This window comes from Haliotis cracherodii, unplaced genomic scaffold (assembly GCF_022045235.1).
Source record: "Haliotis cracherodii isolate W230 unplaced genomic scaffold, xgHalCrac1.p SCAF_25, whole genome shotgun sequence".
NCBI lineage: Eukaryota > Metazoa > Mollusca > Gastropoda > Lepetellida > Haliotidae > Haliotis > Haliotis cracherodii.
The window spans coordinates 10,080,231-10,099,146 of record NW_027266281.1 but is presented as its reverse complement, the minus strand read 5'-3'; the positions used below and the strand labels follow the sequence as shown (position 1 = coordinate 10,099,146).

General features: G+C 39.8%; 1 protein-coding gene across 1 annotated transcript in view; it reads left to right on the top strand.

Annotated features, from left to right (window-relative positions):
• LOC139472771 (uncharacterized) overlaps positions 1 to 18,916 on the top strand; it is a 97,264-nt gene that overhangs the window by 64,471 nt on the left and 13,877 nt on the right. The window contains exon 4 of the mRNA XM_071255238.1: positions 16,069 to 16,136. The gene's annotated coding sequence lies outside the window, so the exon portion shown is untranslated. The remainder of the gene's footprint in view (positions 1 to 16,068; positions 16,137 to 18,916) is intronic.

The following is an 18,916-nucleotide window of genomic DNA, read 5'->3' as shown; positions in this document are numbered from 1 at the left end:
GTCATGATAAGTGAGTGAGTATGGTTTTACGCCGCTTTTAGCAATATTCCAGCAATATCACGGCGGGGGACACCAGAAATGGGCTTCACACATTCATGATAAGTAATTTGGGGGACGAACTGTGACGGTCAATATTCGGAACATACCTCAATGTTATATAAAATTTTAATTCGGGTTGGGAAAATCGTCTCAAGTTTCTTAGTTAAGCGTCACGTAAAAGAGGACATGTCTTTATCCCTCTTTATCACAGCATCACAGATGGGCAGCTGTGACATGTTTCTGTGACAGCGCTGTGACAGTCATACTCCACTGTATGTATTGGGTAACCGTTGCATTCATAGGTTGCCACAGTGTTGAATAGGCCCATGATAGCCCCGCCAGTAGGCCTACCATGTCATTAGCATATATACAATGTTTATAACACCAGCGTGTTACATTTCCCTATCTTAAAGCACGGGGATCAGGCGTCGATTTCAAGAACCAGCTGAATGTGGGGTGCTGATTGCGTTTGCATTTCAGTTCGGTCGATCAATATTTTCCCAGGTGGTTGTAGTCTACCGACCGTAGCTGTTGCTGTGTGAGAGACCTTATGCGATAACTTCAGGCACTTTGTAAATAGACATTGAAACAAAATCCCTACAGTATGCGAGTGATATGATGCGAAGACTCATTTAACAATTCCAGTTGTGATTTAATATGTGAAAAAAATGCGAAGGTTCAAAACGCAACCTTTTTGGGTGGAATTTGCGAGTTTGGTGCTGACAAACCATGTATCGTAATGGGTAAATATGGGATTCGAACCCACAGCCAATGATATTTAGTAGCAAGAGCAAACTACAAAATATCGCATCAAAACTATATTAACAACCTGTTGAACTTACTAGCAATTTGGATTCATGTACAGATACTTTACCTTTCATCGGTTGTTCGTGCAGGTGAATTTGAGAAATATTTGTATAATTGATGACCTTTTAATATGTGAAGTTTAACCTCTGAACGTAGATTCTCAGTCTTCCGTAAAAAAAACAGTGAGCTCCGAAACTGGTGTTTATTAATTCAGAAGCTGACATCTATTAATGTCTTACTCGACTCAGCTATGGGTCTATAATGTCACTCAAGCAAGCCATGCGGGACGTGTTTCAACTGTTTTGTTGATGTCTTGATATACGAGAGTCAGTTGGAATAAGTTAGGCTTTTGTTGCAATATAGACTCTATCCCATCTTTTGAATTGACTTAAGTGTGTTTGGAACGTAATGTTGTTGAATGTGACACAATGTTGTTGATTATGAAACTTATTTCTGTTGAATATAAGTCTTAATGCTGTCGAATGTGTATGTTGTATTTAATGCTGTTGGTTATGAAACATAATGCTTATGAAACTTAATGCTGATGGTAATGAAACTTAATGCTGTTGGTTATGAAACTTAATGCTGTTGATATGAAACTCATTGCTGTTGAATATGAACTTAATGCTGTTGGATATGAAACGAAATGTTGTTGTTATGAAACTTAATGCTGTGGAATATGAAAGTTAATACTGTTAAATATGAAACGAAATGCTGTTGATATGAAACTCATTGCTGTTGAATATGAACTTAATGCTGTTGGATATGAAACGAAATGCTGTTGAATATGAAACAAATGACCACCAGGGACCATACGTTGTCACGTATGTTGTCGTTGATTGTGTGTCATCTTACACGTCGACTCCAGTTGTCGCTCACACTATCAATCACCGGTTGATATCTGAGACTGCCCTCTTTGAAGCTTTGCTGGTTCCACCGAAACCAATAATACTCTGATACTCTGTGCCTGTTTACAATTGTGTTCAACGCTTCTCTCCCTTGTAAACATAGCTCTGCGTATGATATCTTCAGATAATGTATAAAATAACTTAAAATCGGGAATAGTCCATTAAATGTCAATAAGGTACACGACAGTGAATCTCTGTACCCAACAACGACGTATACTGTCTAACTCGTGCAGAACGTGTTTCCGCTATTCCTCCTAGCGCTGTGCCCCCTCCGTTCAAGACGTCAACTTCTATACTTAACAACATGATAGTTTCTTAAACAACTAGTGATGGGAATAAAAATAACAAACAGCAGATATTGTTGGGTACAGGGTATTCATTGCCGCGTTCCGTATTGACATTTAATAGACTGTGCCGATTTGAAGTTATTTTGCAATGCATTGTTTTCATTTCGAGCCAGACGGCTGTTATATGGGACATAGAGAAACATACATACAGTAAAACAGCAGGGGACAATTCCAGTTCACTCTCGTCCACCTGGTGACAGGTGATGTCACATTGCAATGAACAGGTTTGCATTTTAATGTTGAAATTCTGACAACCTTTTTGATATATGAGGCTCCGAGGAGCTGGATGTATTATTATAATACACGCTTCTTGAAATGCTGGATTAATTTTTGATAAAGTGTGTATGTTACCTCGTCCCGCACCATGACTGAAATTTATAGTTTTGGGGTATTTTTTAACTAAAAGCCTTGGCAAGTCTAGATCAAACTAACCAAGTCTAGTTTGGTTGAATGAAAACAGCAGATGAGGAAAGATTTTTTCGATTTTTAAAAAAACATTATTTTAAAGACATGTTTTCATTGAATGAGTGTTAGTCTACATGTTACCCTGTATGTGAAGGTACCCGTGAAGATCATGGGTAGAGTGAGTAATCAGCAACCCATGCTTGCCCTAAAAGGCGACTATGCGTGTCGTAAGAGGCGCCTAACGGGATCGGGCAGTCAGGCTCGCTGACTTGGTTGATGCATGTCATCGATCCCAACTGCGTGGATCGATGATCATGATATCAATCACTGGACTGTCTGGTCCAGACTCGATTAATTCCAGACCGCCGTCGTATAGCTGGAATGTTGCTGAGTGCGGCGTTAAACAACAAACCAACCAACTGTATGTGAAGGTCTGTCTCGTAGAGCAGGGAAGGTTTACAGTCGTGAAGAAGGCAGTTGTCTTATTGGTTGTGTAATGGCATGGTGTGTTAAGTAAAGAGGCAGTGTGTGCATAGGCTTTCCTTGTATGTGGGGAGATAAGACACGTGTAGTGATCGTGTTAGGTCTGGACTCTCAATGGGGGAGTGCTGGTTTCATATAGGAGTCTTCCCACACTCGGTGTGAACACTAACAGTTACTCTCAATGCGCTGTTTGGTTCTGACCGTTGCTGTGTTCTGTTCGATTGTCTGATCTGGTCTATTCGATTGTCTACTCTGGTCTGTTCTGTTTCATTTTTCTTTGCTTGTCGTAAGAGGCGACTAACGGGATCGGGTGGTCAGGCTCGCTGACTTGGTTGATGCATGTCATCATATCCCAGTTACATAGATCGATGATCATGATATCAACCACTGGATTGTCTGGTCCAGACTCGATTATTTACAGACCTCTGTCATATAGCTGGAATATTTCAGAGTGCGGCGTTAAACAACAAACGAATACACAAGCAATCATTTTTCTGTTCTCTGGTCTGAACTGATCTGTTTTAGTTAAGCATACTGGTCTGTTTCATTATTCATATACTCGTAGGGGCGGTCGGGTAGTCTAGTGGTTAAAGCGTTCGCTCGTCACGCCAAAGACCCGGGTTCGATTCCCGACATGGATACAATGTATGAAGCCCATTGCTGGTGTCCCCCGCCGTGATATTGCTGGAATATTGCTAAAAGCGGCGTAAAACCATACTCACTCACTCATATACTCGTGTGATCAAAGCTATTTGTAATAGGCTCTTCTCAGCTGTTTCTGTTATACTGGTCTGTGCTCTTTGCCCATTTTCCGTTTTCTTTTCTGGTTTAACATGCTTAGCATTAATGAACGGAAAAGGGAGATATCCCTCTACTTGACGGCATGGTGTGGAGACAATGCTACGACACCCCGCACCAAGGATAAGGTCTGTGATGCCGAACTAAACTGATTAAGTTAGAGTAACAGTTGATCTATTTTCAGAATACGTAGCCGCGCCTTATAACGAAACTGCAACGTATATTTTATTTTTCCACAATTCCTGTCCTGTGCTGTTGTTATAGCTTGATTAACACAAGCCAAATGAAGCTTTGTCACTAACTGCTCTTGTTAGCTCACCTGAATAAATATTTCGGACAATATAATGACACATCATTTTGAATATGTTTTTTTTTCATTTGAGCTTAAGGTTGTCTGTGAGTCAAATTTTTCGTACAAGAGAGTCAATATTAGCCATTCGAAACAGCATCTGCATCCGATAATCACGCTCCATGTTTATTTACATCGCTAACTTCAAAGGAATGTTTATCTTACCTATTAACATATGATAACCTCAAGAAAAGGGGAGATCTTCCGGCCATTCTTCATCGGTGACAGGCTGATGAATTACTTAAAGAGCCTATCACTTAATTAAGATTTACGAGGTGGTTATTTTCTATTGTCATCAACCACAATGGCTTAATCTCTTTGAAGTAGATTATCTTGAATTGCTTTTTAACAAATACTGATCACCGTCAGCAATTAAGCTGTTAATCGTACGGTTATTTATGAAAGGAAATTGAAACAGATTAAACCGATGTATAAAACAACGCAGGAGGAAGCATTTTGTCCGTCCAACCGATCAGCTCAGTGTCAAGTTGCAGGCACACCCATCAGCCATGACAACCGATATTGATCGACATTTCCGAAACTAATCCATTTTTTGGTCTCTTTTTTAGGTTTTAAAACAAAGAAACTTACTTTAATTCAGATTATGCAGAGAATAATTGATAAGTCCTACATGCCACGAGGTCTGAGAGAGAGATAGAGAGAGAGGGAGAGGGAAAGAGATAGAGAGAGAGGGGAGAGAGAGAGAGAGAGAGAGAGAGAGACTGTATCCCCCCAAAAAACAAAAAATCCTTTGTGTATTGCTGTCTTGACGGTCTCCCCTAGACTTACATCTAGTCTCTGAAATAAACATATCCTACAGAAAAAAAACAGTTGTTCAATTAATTAATATATAATAAAAAGGAGCCAAGAGAATTTCTTCCTTTTCTGCAGTAATCTAGACTTACCAAACATTATAGACTTGCATGGGCTGTTTTTGATATATTTGTATCAGGGTCTGTAAGACGGACTACCCCTCACCATCAACACACCCAATACCGATCGACTACATTCACAGATTCTGTCGCTTCCGCTGCCTCATCTGTTGCATGGCATCTCCCAGCACATCATCAACGTTGCAGCACCACCGCGGTGACTGATACAGCCACGCCTTCACTGCGGGGACTGGCTCTCGTAATGAAAGCTGCTCGGCCTTGATAAATTTAAGATGGAGAGAAAAAATGGGAAAGCTTGTAGAGATCTATTTGTTTAACTCTCTCTGCAAACGTAATTATTTGACTGCGGGGACAAGTAGGATTGTTTTTTTATTCTCTCTTCCAACTGTGAATGACGTGTGTGAACAGTCTCACTAACATTCTTCTTACAATCATTGGAATACACCACAAAAAAACGGTTGCAAGTATATCATCTCACAGTCATAATGTTTTGTAAATGTATTCCAGTTAAATGACTCGCTTCCTCTCATGAACAGACCGTCTCCGTGGTCCAGTGGTAGAGCGTCCGCCCGGAGAGCGGAATGTCCGGGCTTCGATCCCCGGCCGCGTCATACCAAAAGACGTTAAAAGATGGTACTTGTTGTTACCCTGGCTGGCGCTCGGTATTAAGGGGCTAAATTTTAGCAATGACTGGTCGGCTCGGAGTCAGTATACTGTCTCTGAGTAAAACTTTCCCCTCAAACACTTTTTTCTTTGAGAGGCATTTAGAAGTTGGAGTCCTAAGTGAGGATAATAATAATAATAATAATAATAATAATAATAATAATAATAATAATAATAATAATAATAAAGGAATTGTTCATTCATATATCTTACCCTTACTTCTCAAATACATGTTTATTTATTTTTTATCGTACAATTTCATTTTTCCATACCATCATAACATTTTTTAAAGCTAAAACGTACGTAAAACTTGACTTTAAAAAAAAAAAATAGAATTATGCATGCGTGCGTGTGTAAATCTTCCTTTACTCTCAAAATCGTGTCTGCTGTCATACGTAGATATAGTACCAGTCTCGAGGGGCAATATTCTTTCAAATATTTTCATTCCATTTCGCCTTAGTCGGGAATACCTACACGCTTATGCGGCCTAAAACAATATTTACTCACACAGCTGTTTGCTGGGTATGTCCGACATCCTTCTATTTAAACAGCCATGTTTTGTGACAATACATTTAAAACGATAAAATGTTTAAGACCACACGAGTTGAGTTCTAATTTTAGAAGATAAAATGTTCTTGCCATTCTTTTGATTATTCTCGTGACGTCATAAAGGATGAAGTTTTAACAAATCTCGCGAAGTGTCCGCTTTGAAACGTCTCTTCGCAAACATCATCTTCAAACAGTAATTATGAATTTAGTTCATTCAAACGTAACTCCTTCTTACCATTCCAATGCCGGCACTTCATGCCCGCTGAGGCTATTCACGAAATCAAGGATATATTTTACAGCGGAAATTTGTACGCGAGGATTATATTTGCTCATGTGTGCGGTATTCACACGAGCACATTTGAACTTTATTGAAACCGGTTGATGTTTTTTTTTCAAGGGCACTCCATTTATCGCCTTTTCATCAAACAACGACATGCACCAATGGCATATTATAAAACGGCGGGTCTATCGTCCGGGAAATATTTATCTAAGTGGTGTTATTTTACAGCTGGGTTATCCAAGGGCTCAATCTTTAGACAGTTCTCGGAACACATACCCTGATAAATTTTTATTCGCGACTTTAGTTGTTAGGAAAACGTGACACTTATGACCTCACGTGAACTGCCCTGTTTGCTCGCATATCAAAATTCCAGCTCTGTTGGCGATGGGATCTTCCGGTGTAATAAATCCAACAGAAATATTTGACAGAGGATTTCTGTAATTCGTTGGACGACAGGGCTCCTTATGATTTGAAAATTCATACTCTCTAGCGTAGACTTGACAGCATGACTTGGTCGGGGGGTGGGGGGGTGGATGGTTTGGGGGTGATCTTGCCTCCTCTGAGGATAGATTTTGGAACGCCTTTCTGCTCGTTTGAAGGATCTGTGTAATGTGGCCGTTGAGTTAAATATATCATATACTTTTATTTTGAAGGATGAAATACAAATTTGACTGAAGACACATGAATTAGCGAGATTTCATTTCATTTCATACGCATGTTTACGAATACATTTCTGAAGCTCTGTTTCCACGAATATTGCCGTTCATGGCATGGAGACATTAATATTGCTTAACGGGTCGTTGGGGTAGCTTAGTTGTGAAAGTGTTCGCACCTTATGCCGACGGTCCAAGTTCGAATCTCCGCATGGGAACAATGTGTGAACCCAATTTGCGTCCCGCTGTTATGTTGCTGGCTTTGTTACTAAAAGCGGCATAAAACGACACTCGCTCACTATTCTCTTTTCAAAATTATACTTGTATGATACATATTTAGTGAGTGAGTGAGTATTTTCTTTACGCCGCTTTTAGCCATATTCCAGCAATATCACAGCAGGGACACCAGAAATGGGCGTCACACATTGTACCCATGTCGGGAATCGAACCCTGGTCTTTGGCGTGACGAACGAACGCTTTGACCACTGGGCTACCCGACCGCCCCACATATTTAGAGTTACATTGCAAGAACGTACTTTTAAGTGGTACCTTCGGGAACTCTGGTATAAACAAATGGGATTGACTAACGGATTTCAACTTGATATATTCTTTCAATGGAAGAGTTTCAATACTGTTTCTTCGTTACTTACTAACTTACTTTTGAGATTTAACGTGCGCTTTCCGACAGATGCATATTTCGCACACGGGCCCCGCCAGGCCATTTAATGTGTTTCCGAAAGGGGCGAAAGTGGTGTGAGCAACCCAAGAGGGGTTGCTTATATAGAATTTGGGAATTTTGAGATTTGGAATAGGAGCCGATGAGGTTGGGGAGGAGATATACGTTGGACGCTGAATATATAAACCAAGCCTGTCGTTAAGGAGTACTTCATGTCAAGTCAGCCGTCTTGTTAACTATAGAAATGAAAAATAATAGTCGTTTAAAGTAACAAAACAACAACAAACACAAGATTAATTACCCAAAATCATAAAGTGACACCCGTACTACCCGTTTAGGGTTAAAACCACCCAAACAGACAGCTATGAAAACATATATTTAGGTGGGCGTTATCTTCTAATCACACGATTATCTTAATCCGCTGTCGAGTCACAGCAATCGGTGCGAGTCCACCTCGCTTTCATGTCGGCCTCTTATCCTTGTACGGGTTATCTGCTTCATAAACCAAACTCATTGTACCCCCAAGCTCTGAAGACTCCGAGGGAGCGTCACGCAAATTAACGTGAGATAACATGGCGTCACCTGTGACTGATTCTGTTAAAGCAGTGTTGAGTGTGGTGTATTCATAGAGTCGTTTATAAGAACGATGGGAGCTGTGTCGGGGTGTGGTGACTTCATTAGACGTGCACAGGTATACGTGTCTTGACGTTTGGATAAAATTGGTTTGGATGTGAAAAGGAAGGTTTGGACCCTGAACAGTTTTACTTTCGTTTTGAATACGTAAGTATATTGTTGTTTACTTTTGATATGGGAGAGTTTGGTAAAACTGGGGGTAGGGCTTGTTGTGTTTGAGGGTGGTGGAGAGAGAGAGGGGGGAGGGAGAGAGAGAGGGAGTGAGAGAGAGGGGGGGGGGAAGAGAGAGGGAGAGGGGGAGGTAGGGAGAGAGAAAGAGAGAGAGAGTATGTGTGTGTGTGTGTGTAGTTTAAACATTTTTATTTCAATTGGAAATTGGGATCGGTAAACAAGACAGCGCTTATTTGAATACCTCTCCCTATAAAGAAATCAAGTAACAAAGATAGTCTAGGTGTATACGTAATATTTACACCCAAAATACCATGGTGGTCAGTTATCACGCACGATCAGCAGTGTCCGGTTTTATAGTCAGAATGATGGGGTTACACGTAATTAGCAAGCACTACATCATGTACACAAGATACATATCTATTATATGCGAAGGTTTGGTGTATTAATTAAGTTTAAATCTACCAGAATTTGGTAAAGTATACACAGATAGAGGAATGTCTTGATTTACTTCATAGGCCTTCATATATGCGAAGTACTGTATTAATATTATATCCTTGTTATGTGATATAATACATTGCTTCTTATTTGATCATGATTGCAACAAACAGGTGTCTGTGTGGGGGTATGTATGTGTACATATTTGTGTGAGAGTAGGCACTACTATCAAACATGTCAAGGGTGGGGTCGTGTTAAGGCAATAAGTCATATAATTAATCGATATTTTTTGTTGATAGTAAAATATTAATATTACTTGATAGCTGTAGGTCACAAAGGTGGGGTGGTATCTGTCAGGAACAAGATATAATGAAATTAATCGATAGGTCTGTATTTTCACAGTGCAGTATAAATGTTACTTGAGCCTTGGAACTCCCTTTTGTGTGACATGACACAACATTGAATGACATCGCATTGGCCACCTTAACACCAACAGGAAAAAATCAATGCGGTATTCCTCTCCAACTTACAAATTACACAAACCTCCATTCATAATGTTTTCCTTTGATGTTGGTTTTATATATAGATATGACGCAAGTATAGGTCTCCATTCATAATGTTTTCCTTTCATGTTGGTTTTATATATAGATATGACGTAAGAATAGGTTTCACATTAATCGGAATTCGTAAATGTACGTTTAATTATTGATAGAAAACGTATCAAGATACAGGTTTAATGTTAAAAGAAATACGGTACATATAACTATGGGACTATCATCAATAAACTCCAGGTTTACCAGTCGTCTACAAAGGCTTGCTCGCCATGCTGTAGGCTAGGTATAGGTTTCTGTTACCTGGGACAAAAAACGTTAGGAAAGTCAACACGTTTTAAAGAATGAATCTAGAGTTCTTACAATCCTAGCAATGTCATACACACCAGGTATTCATACATAAACTCACTTAACAGAGAGCCAGGCAGGTAGATCTCAAGAGTGCTTAGCAGAGTGGCACGCAGCGTCTTCAGAGCGTCGCCGTCTTGGTCTAGACACACGCGTCTACCTAAGTGTCATGAAACATGATAGTCTTCTGTTCAATTAGTGAGAAATACTCTCCTGCTCATTGAAAGATTTCACATGACCTGTGCTCTAGTCAGAAATGTTGGTCATTGGGGAAAGAAGGAATGGACCATTAGGAATTCCGTTGTCCGGCCTGGGATTGTTGACTGTGCTGTTCAAATACGAGTAAATACAGACATTGTGTTTCTGTGGACGTTGGTAGACATATCCAGTTAACGACAGAGTTGCGATGACCTTTCTGCTTAACGAGAACACCCTCAGATTGACTTCGGGATGTGTGTGAGTACCACGTTATCTACGCCCGATTTATGTCTGAAAAAGTTTGACTTTTCATATATTTTTATTTACTACAGCATCTTCGGAACACGAACATACAATCCACAAGCTTCAATTCATATACAGTAAACTACGGTTATAACGAACTTCAAGGGACAACTAATTTTAGTTCGTTATAACCGTAGTTCGTAATAAGCATATATACAGCATAACTATAGCAAATAGTCGGGACAAAAAAGGAAGTTCGTTATATCCGTCGGTTCGTTATAAGCATGTTCGTTATAAACGGTGCATGTACTTTGTGTAAGGGTCTTGTTTCAACGATGATCAGGCTAAACGGACCCTTTTCAACTTGCTGGTCTAACAGCACCTATCTGTGCTCACCGATTTCGTCTTCTGTGATGAACACATCACATTAAAACACTTTAGAGCTTTATGATTTAATTTTCGAAGTAGTGATTTGTTTGATGTGATATCAATATGCAAAATGCGATTTCGAAAGTCCACCCCTTTATACACCGTCATGGTTGTTAAGAACGTGGACATCATATATAGATCAACAGATTCACATGTTTCCATGGTAACTCTTATCTCATACTCATTATATTAATCAATATTTATAATAGAATTCCATTCCCGTATATCTTTGTCATATCTGTTATGCAATAACGCGCTATTCACGATAAGTAAAACTCGCCCTTGTTACCATGGTAACCCTTTTCAAATACTCATACGATTCATTAATGGAGTTCTTGGATAAAGATCTAATTGACAGACAGAGCTGTTTCACAATGTATGCATGTGTTTATTAAACACCATCAGGGCTATTCAGGAAGTAAATACAGCCCCAAACATGCATGAACATGTGACGAGAGTAGGCTAATTAACACCATGAGTAATCTATTGTACCCCGCCGGCGGATAATGAAATGAACATCCTCCCTTTTGTTAATATTTCATGAAATTTGTAAATGAAGTACAAATGAGAGAAATCCAATATCTACTCACGGCCTTTGTCTAACCAAGATAACTTATCACGTCTAGCCGATCAATTCGCGGGGATGTTGATGTGGCAACAAAATTGTCCGTGAATTTTGTTTGTTAAAGATGATGAAAGGATGGGCGATTTTATTTACGAAGTAGATCATTATGTTGGTATTGCAGCTGGTGATATATCTAACAAATTGAATCATTAAAGAATATACATTTTGTGTCCAAGTTTACCTACTAGAAACTTTGAATATAAATAATTGAGATTAATCCTTTTCACAATTAACCTTCTAATGTCACAAATATCACAAAATCATGTCAAAACATAAAACAATGTTTAAAGAAATCTTATATTCATTTCTAATACAAATAATGCTGTTCGTAGGGACATACATTACCATACGTCCAAGTTAACCTTATATAGTTAAGGCTTACTCATGTAAGCACTGTTTTTGTTCGAAGTGATATATATGTAAGCTGACCTTTTATATTTACTGTAAACTACGGTTATAACGAACTCAAAGGGACCACTAATTTTTGTTCGTTATAACCGTAGTTCGTTATAAGCATATATACAGCATAACCACAGCAAATAGTCGGGACAAAAAAGTAAGTTTGTTTATCCGTCAGTTTGTTATAAGCGTGTTCGTTATAAACGTAGTTTACCTAAGTAGAAACTGTATTTATGTGATGAATAATACTAATTGGTGATGTACGATATCCTGTTTACAATCGACAACCAGGGGAAAACGAAATTATTGTATCCAGTTCTGGATGGAGTGAGTTTAATCTTCCGTATGCTTCTCCATCTGTTAGTTAATGTAAAGCTCTTATAGACCTTCTGTCAATACATTGCCCACACACCCTCCTATAATTATTCACTGACTTAAACATGCACATAAACCCTATGTTGAACATACATCTCCCATGACCCCAGACAAACAACGAAGATTATGACCTTCCTTACAATACCACAAGAATTAATTCTCGTTCCGGTTGGACTGAGGCGATCACTGAGACGTAAACGTTTATTTCGACGTACATATGGACTACGCTACACTATAATTACAGTGGCCATCTTGTCAAATTAACATTCCTCACCAGAACCACATCACAGATGTTGGCCGTCTCCATGGTTGTGATATTACATTTTCCTTCGAAGGGACACTCTTTTTGTGCCATCAGCCCTGAACGAGCGTTGTGGTTGAATTTGTATGTTCCATATCGTTGTTTGAGAAGTTAGTCAGATGGTTCGAGTGTTGAGCGTCAATAGATGACGCATACATTACGCGATTACCTTTAGGCAGAAGGTTTAGACCCGATGTTGTAAATATATATGGAAAGTAGTCGAGTTTTTATTGAATCTAGTTTGTAAGTAATTTTCTATGTCGTGTCTGGCCATATTCAAGCGATATCAGCCCAGTGGGGTTTCTGTAAGAATATAGGTTACCAGTAACACTGTTCCTATGCTTGTTGTAAGAGGTGATCGTGTGACTTGGTTGATTGCATATCATCGTATCACAGATGCGTTGCTCGATGCTCATGACATCAACCACTTGATTTTCTGGTCAAGACTCACTTATTTAGAGATGGTGTGATGTTGCGAGAATGTTGCTGAGTGGCGTTAAACAACAAACAAACAAACGAACATGAACTATCAGGGCATCGGGCATTTCTGGCTGTTCGCGTTTAACCCAACATGGGATTCGAACACGGGTCTTTAGATTCACAAGCGAACAAAAAGGCCGCTCCAGCGTCCCAAATCATATGCGGTGTATAGGATATTGACTTCAGTCGGACAAATATTTCATTTACATCTACAGTAAACTACGTTTATAACGAACACGCTTATAACGAACTGACGGATATAACGGATTTACTCTTTTGTCCCGACCTTTTGCTGTAGTTATGCTGTATATATGCTTATAACGAACTACGGTTATAACGAGCTAAAATTAGTGGATCCTTTGGGTTCGTTATAACCGTACTTTACTGTATGTTGCATGTTTTTGTCGACGTTTGTTAATAAGGAATATAATTTATGGATGTCAACTTTATCATGAGGAACACAGTTTCTTTATCATGAGGAACACAACATCTTTATCATGAGGAACACAGTTTCTTTATCATGAGGAACACAACATCTTTATCATGAGGAACACAACTTCTTTATTATGAGGAACACAACATCTTTATTATGAGGAACACAACATCTTTATTATGAGGAACACCACTTCTTTATCATGAGGAACACATCTTCTCTATTATGAGGAACACGACATCTTTATTATGAGGAACACCACTTCTTTATCATGAGGAACACCCTAATAAAGAAGTTGTGTTCCTCAAAATTTAGAAGTTGACATCCATGAATTCTCTTCCTTATGTGTATCACTTCTCAATGCCTTTCAAAGACGTGTGTGTTAATATTGAATATTTAACGTGGCATCGGCAATATGTCAGCCATGTGTGTCGATTCAATGCTGTTGGCAGTATCAATACTGATTTACTGAACAGTACCGAGTGTTGATACTTGAGGATATACTGTGATGTCTGTTCTTGGAATTACAGTTGATGGCAACAATAGCGGGGAAATAGCGTGTGATTATATACTCAGTGTCATAAATCAGATACAAACCCTTAATCAGCCTTCCATCATTAATGACATGGCGCGGACACCAACACCATAGGCCTTCTGAGATTCGATGATCGCTAATTGCGATGGTGGAAATAAGAAATAATCTCGACACGTGTCGACCCCATTTCCCGCTCAAAATATGCAAATATGCTTTACAATAAGTGTGTATTATTATTTTCTGTCGTCGATGCGCACACGCTCCAGCCCCCCTAATTGCATTCCATAGATCAATGTGAATTTGACACGATCTCTAAGGCGTTTCATCAAAAACAGCCTTCCGCAGGAACACCACACTTAACTCTATTGTGTTCCACGACATCCATAGCCATTTTTTTCACCTTGCTGTCTTTATAATTCATATGCACTGTTCACCCTTCGAATTGTTTTGGTCTTCGACCAGCTGGCGAATATCGTCTGCTTTTGCCGCGTGCCAAAGAGAAAGCAGACGACAAATATGCATAGCTTTTTCACCTTGAAAAGCATATACACCCGTGCGGCTAAGTATTTGACCAGTGGTCATTAGCTGGTTGATCATGTTTGCCCCTTAATCTCCCAGTGCCGTCCAGTATAAATTTACCTCTGGGATTTTCTCTGTGTATGTAATACTCCCGCTTTGCAGATGGCTCAGAGGATTGATTTCGGTTTAAGTATGTCTGCGATGTACAATGGGCAAATTTGTTCTGATCTTGTGTACACGGTTAACGAATTGATATTTCACATTGTGGTTTAATGTTTAAAGTGACAGCTGTTCTGATGAGATTTGATAGTTAGTCTGTCCCGGAGAGCCGAAGGTCGATGGTTCGGTCAAAAGACGTTAAGAGATTTTACTTGTTGTTGCCCTGCCTGACGCTCCACATTAAGGATCTAAAACATGTATTGGTCGGCTTGGAGTCAGTTTACTGTGTCTGGGTGGGTATTCGTGTTGAACTGAAACGGGATTACACACACACACACACACACACACACACACACACACACACACACACACACACACCATGTCTGGGATAGGAGCCAAGTAAACGGAGGATCGGGAGGCCACAATGTCGGTATCCTTCGTGTCCTCGTACCCCAATGGCTTGGAATTGTGATAATGGGATCAACCATTGGTTCATGTGTCCAAGACTCCAACATCAAACATCAGTCGTGATCAATGTCGGATATTGCTTACTGCGGCGCAAAAGTAAATTCCCTATCGTAATGAAAAGAAACCACACAGCTGCCTTCAACAAAACCACACCCACAAAACAAAACAGGCTCCTTCCACAAACCGATCGTAACAGCACAGCCATCGTGACTCTCACAACCTCTCAGACTTACGATAGTCGTACCTCTAATATAGGTTTCCGAGATCGGTCCTGCATTCTTCGTAAACCGATCACGTTTGATGACAGTTGATAAGTCCCCGAGGAGCACATGCTACCAGATCTTGCATTGTTAAGATCAACACAACCCAAGACCCCGAAGAGACTGTGTCTACAAACCAGATCTGAAACCATTCGCACGCGACCTTCTGGGTAGCGCATCTAATATTTCCAGGTTCTCGAGTCGAGTATTGTCTTGGGCTGGTTCTGGCCAATTCACCTGTCTACCACCTGGTACCTTGCACCACAGATCAACTTACTAACTACCTTCACTAATTACCCGGCACGCGACAATCGCCATTTTCTTTAAGTCACGTGATACACGAGATTTCCTTGGCAGAAAAAGAGAGTTTGTGCAACATGCACGGCGCTTATCTCCCTTCGATATACCCAAACGCGTTCAAAGACGTGTTTCTGGTGTTAAGTGATGTAGGTTTTTCTAACGGGAACCAACTGCCGATGGTTAGTTCGGATAAAATTGTTTTAGTCGCAAGTGTTTTTTAGGTGAAAGAGCCTCTATGAAGTCACCACAGATAAATGTAATAATACATTCTGTTCTGGAATAAGCGTGCAGGCTGGTTAATCAAACCACCATATATTGATCGAACAATTAATTTATTTTTCTTTGTTTTTTTTCAGTATACTTTGATGCTTACCTTTGGATTATCAGTGGAAATTCTCGCCAAGGACGGAATCACACAAATTTGGTATGTATGAAAATTTGTTTTGCATTTCAAATTTGAAATTTGAAGCCATGAAACATTTGTTTGGTAATTCAAATGTTATCCATAAAAGTTCATGGAAATCAAGTTGATGTTCGTAATTTTTCTTCGTCGTGACTCTTAAACCTATGACGTGTGTCGAAAACTGAGATTTAAAGGGGGGGGGGGGGGGGGGGGGGGAGCTATTCTACATGGACTGTCCTGCATTTTCAGTCGAGGCCTGGACACTGTAATAATTACCTTGTTTGAAACTAAACCAGTGTCTGGGTAATTAGGGTATGCGTTAACTGTTGGAGAATAAAATTGAGTTCCGCGAGCTTTTAAGGAAAACAACCATTGATAATGTGTGCTGACTTTGAATCAGTACTAGTGCCAATTGTTGGAGTTGCATGCCCCTTTAAGTATGGTTTTCAGCCTTTAGCAATATTCCAGCAATATCACGGCTGGGAATCGACCCTTGGCCTTCGGTATGACGAGCGAACACTTTAACCACAAGGCTACCCCACCACCCTCTAGTCCACATCAAGACAGGACCACCTCTGGTTTAGACAAAACCTTTGTTTACAATCAACCCCTAAGTGATATGAACACCTGACAGGTCAATAACCGCCTAAATGAATACATTAACTCCAATCTGGTAGATCTGCTACATTAAAATTGCAATTGTAGAACATCTCATTTTCCTATTTCATTGATGCCCGCAGCTCCATAAAAATTATCAGCGGGGAGAAACTTGATGATCCGTTTCATGGCCAATAAAACTATATTTCCAGACCGGTGAAGTGATGGTTAAAAACGTGAATCTCTTAACTTTATTTTCCTCTCCTACGATTTGCTTAAACATGGCCGATCACAATCAATACACTGTACCTACAGTAGCAAGTCTCGCAAAGGCTTTCTGAACACAATGGTCAATGTAAGGACCTAGAAATTACCCACATGGACAAGTGACAATCCTTTATATTTTCCACTCCCATGATTAACATAAACATGAACCAAAACAATCTATATACTGTATCTACTAAAGTGTAGCAAGTCCTGTAAAGGCTTTCTGAACAAAATGGTCAGTTTAATGACCGCTCCACGGACAAGTGACCATCCTTTACATTAAATGACCAGGAGGTGTCGAGTTTGGATGCTATTGTTAATGTCCCAGAAACTCAAAGGCCCGCCTCTGCCACGGTTTATTTGTTATACCGATGTCCATTTGCATGGGTAGCAGTCAGAGATGATTTATGAGCAAATGGTGACAATATGCGCCACGTCCATGACAGGTAAATCATCGCGTTAGGTCCGTGGATTAGAACCCAGCGATGACCAGGGGTGAGTTTAGGGTCATTCCCGTCGTTTTATTGAAACCTGAACTATATAATTCTCATAGAAGAGGATAGACATGGATTTCTAAGGAATGTATATTTCACAGACCATCGACTGTTTGAAGATTCTGCTTTCAAAACGGAGAAAGAGAATCCCCTTGTCGGACGCCTGTGCATGTTCGTTGAAGCACGAGCATGTACAAAAAAGTGTATGGCGACTGTTGCTTACTTCTCGGATAATGTAAATATGTTCGGACAAAGGAATACATATTGACCAGGGGTCATCTTCGGGTGACCATGTAGACATAAATACGTTCTATCTATCATAGATCAGGTTCCCCGCGTGAATAACAAAAGTGGTTTTCATCTGGAGCAAAATTCATATTTGTATTTTACGAGTAGGAAGATTTTGTTGAAACTTGTTGTAAATCACATGTGGACATAATAAGTACATCTATTGTCTATCTGTTCCATGCATTAATAATATAATCGGTTTTCATCTTTAAGGGTATACCACATGTTTCGAGATATGGTGAATCGCTGCTTCAACACTCTATTTTTGCAACATCATTCATTAATCTTTTGTGGAGTGAGTGAGTTGTGTTTGGCTCCGCTGTGAACCTCTTGTGAAGAATGTAGTAACTTCGGCGGTGTTTTGAAATAGAAGAGAGACAGTATTCATAAGAGGTGTGGGTTGGTGTGTGTAAAAGATGTTAAGTTATCATTCAACTGAACGACATTTTACCAGTGACAGTATTTTCCATCAAACAATTACAACCCTTTAAGGGCCACGGGACCACAGCCTCTTCTTCTCTGTTTAAAACAATAATTTAAAAAATAAATATTAAAAAAAACTAATCCATGATTTGAAATTGTTTGCCCTCTCCTTGAAAGAAACATGTTCGCATGTCCAGACAATGTAGGGGGTAATGAAAACATGAGGCACGTTTATTTCTCTAGTTCTGCTTATACAGAGTAATTATAAAGTAGCGTTTTGCCTAACACAATCCAACAGCACAGCCAGGTGATGGGCCTGTCTTTATCACCGGACATATCATTTACAGCACTGCCGGTCCCAGAACACGCGTAGTGATACTGTTGTAGCAGCGATCGCGCCTGTCTTTGAAGTATCGCATTTCATGACTCCTCAAGCCGTCAATGCTATCTTGCAGATGGTCACTTGACTTCCAGCTTCAAGTGGTCATGCATATTCATGAGCACTATCTCTGTGCTTTCCTTACAAAGCATGTCGTGCAGTATATCCTGGTATCAATGCATCAATGTGTTTATTTAACGATTGTATTCTCCCGGTGTTTGTCGTGGTCATGTCCCATGACTTGTTGTGGACGTTCAGTGGATATACTATGTACATATACACCGAGTCGTGTGGCCATCCTTGTTCGTCACAGGTGTTCGTGACGTTAAGGTTAATGTCAGAAGTGATCTTGA